The following is a 2,855-nucleotide window of genomic DNA, read 5'->3' as shown; positions in this document are numbered from 1 at the left end:
AATGCTAACTATTTTGAAGAGCAGAAATAAAAATGAAAGGATGAACCAAAGGTACCATTTGGTGTGAGCTATACCGAATCCACTGTTTCATTGTTAGGAATGTTAAATATCACAAAAAAGTGAAAAAGGGATCTTATACTTTCATGACTCACAAATGCTTTAAGAATTTGTTGAAAGCTGCATGTGCTGTTTTAAGAGAAAATAAACATACACAATTATAAATACAACTTGCATCCAGTTTTGGAAAGGATAAAAGCTCCCTCCAAACCATCTATGGAGAGCAGATTCATGAATTCTGCTGCTTTCTAAGGATTAAACTTTATTCTATCTTACAAAAAAAATTTGCTCACACACTTGAGAGAACTTGAAAATATAGAAGATATAAGTAATGGTGAATAAGCTATAATGTCTTTTAAGAATAATCCATTTTTTCAACAGAAAAGAATTTCTGCTTTTATGCTTACCTCTTACATTAATAAAAGATGGTGGGCAAAGAGTAGGGGGAGGAAGGAAAAACAAGGGTTCTGTGTCTAATAACAAGATTAAATGGTTAAGAAAGAAAGAAAGAAAACACTCTGAAAGAACATATTTAAACAGTAATTTAAAAAGAGAGAAGAACATGCTTTTGAAAATTTTGTCAAAGAGAGCATTTAAATAACTAATACATTTGATTTGGATGGGGTTTTTAATCTTTGATTTTAATTACTCAGAATAGCCTTCTACTGAAATCATAGTGATGTAGTTTCTGATTCAGTATATATTTCCTTCACCCATCCGAACCTGCTTCCAAATGAAAATCCATAATATAAACTTTACCAAATAATCTGGATGGACCCCATCTAAAATTTCTGCTTTATAATTTAATTAAATCAAAATATTAATTAATTAAAATTAAATTTTAATTTTAATAGATAGTACCATATCTATTCTCTGTTATTTAAAAACAATGGAAAAACTCACTTCTAAATTAGAAAATTCAACTGCGAGTGAATAATCCACTTCTTAGTAAACTGACTGTATACCTGGTAGTAATGACCAAATTCAGGCCTTCCAAAACTAGTCTAGTGAATATCCTTCTGGGTTTCAATATGCCACAATATATTTTAATTAAGAATATGATTTATCATGTTGGAGAATTACAGCTTTGAGTACAGTCCTCACGTGTTTGGAAGGTAAATATGGCAAGCTGGCAACAGACCCTAGCGCAATAATATATATATATTTTTCCTAATGCGATAAGTCAGGGGAACTAAGTAATTTTAATGTGATGATCATTTACTTTTTCTTTTTTTTTTTTTATGCTCTCTTATAGAAACACACTGGGGAATGGGGCAAAACAGTCTTTGAATATCGAACACGCAAGGCTGTGAGACTACCTATTGTAGACATTGCACCCTACGATATTGGTGGTCCTGATCAAGAGTTCGGTGCGGACATTGGCCCTGTTTGCTTTTTATAAACTAAATTCTATCTGAAAACCCAGCAAGAAATTTCACACTCCATATGTGTTCCTCTTGTTCTAATCTTGTCAACCAGTACAAGTAACCAACCAATTTCCAGTTATTTATTTCCAAAATTTTGGGGAAAAGTGTAATTTGAGAAAAAAATTTTTTTTTTTTTTTTGCTGTTACACCAAATACAATTCAAATACTTTTTGTTCTATTTTTTTACCAATTCTAATTTCCAAATGTCTCAATGGTGCTATAATAAATAAACTTCAACACTCTTACAATAACACTGTGTTACCTTATTTGAATCCTAGCCCATCTGCTGAGCAATGACAATGCTCACCATTAAAAGATAACCATTCTTTCTGAACAGTCAAGCAAGAAATTAGAAAACACCTCCCTGTTTCAACTACCTCAACCTGGTCAGCAGCACAGATGAATTCTGAGTCCCAGAAGAACAAGAATTTGTATAAATTGGCAAAACTTATCAATTTCTTTGTGTTATTTCCTAAAATATTAGTAGAAAAAAATTAAAGGGTAGTGCACGAACTTAAAGAAATATTTGAAAGCCACAATTATTTTAACTTGGTTGTCACATGCTTTTAAAGGTGCTCTCTCTTTTCCTGTCATTGCTGGTTAAGATGATCAATATTTGAGAAGGCTTTAAAGACACATGTTATGGTGCTAATGTACTTTTACTTTTAAAACTCTAGGTCAGAATTGTTGACTTGCACTCAAAACTAAGTACACAATATCTCTACATGTCTCCTTTCAAAAAGGTTGATTGGCATGCCTCTTCAGGGCACTCTCTTCCTTCATTCTGTAAAAGTCAACAACAACAAAACAAAACAAATTATGAGGCTGCTTTTGTCACAATAACATGAAGAATGTGTTGAAATTTGACTTTGTAAACTTGTATGTGGTTGTTGATCTTTTTTTTCTTACAGACACCCATAATAAAATATCATAATAAAATATTCCTGGTTTCTGTCCCTTTTCATAGATAGCTTTAACAAATGCATGTCTTCTCTCAAGACATTTTCTTAAAAAGCATATTCTAATACTCGAGCTTTGTAATGCTTTAGGTGGCATAAACCTTATTTAGGTCAGAGATAACAGTTAGTGGAGAATCCTGCAGATTTTTATAACATATTTATTGGGACCCGTGAGGCACATTGGAAAGTGAGGGTATTCTGTTTGAAAGGAGCAACCCCTGAAAATGATAAAAATAAATTAGGGTTTCCTCAAAGGAGGAGTAATCAGAGAAGAAAATATTGGTAATGTACCATGAAATCAGCAGAGTCTGGCAAAACAAGCCAAGTTGATATTAAGAGCATTTCTGAGTTAAGGCTTAGTCTACATACACATACAGAGTAAAAGAGGGAGAGAGCACACGTCAATAGCCAA

The 2,855-nt window shown here is 32.5% G+C and overlaps 1 protein-coding gene across 1 annotated transcript in view; it reads left to right on the top strand.

Annotated features, from left to right (window-relative positions):
• COL3A1 (collagen type III alpha 1 chain) overlaps window positions 1–2,855 on the top strand; it is a 52,411-nt gene that overhangs the window by 37,617 nt on the left and 11,939 nt on the right. The window lies entirely within an intron of this gene.

This window comes from Orycteropus afer, unplaced genomic scaffold (assembly GCF_000298275.1).
Source record: "Orycteropus afer afer isolate SDZICR_OR568_19922 unplaced genomic scaffold, OryAfe1.0 scaffold00001, whole genome shotgun sequence".
Taxonomy (NCBI): Eukaryota; Metazoa; Chordata; class Mammalia; order Tubulidentata; family Orycteropodidae; genus Orycteropus; species Orycteropus afer.
The sequence above is the reverse complement of the archived record's forward strand: the minus strand, read 5'-3'. Positions and strand labels throughout refer to the sequence as shown.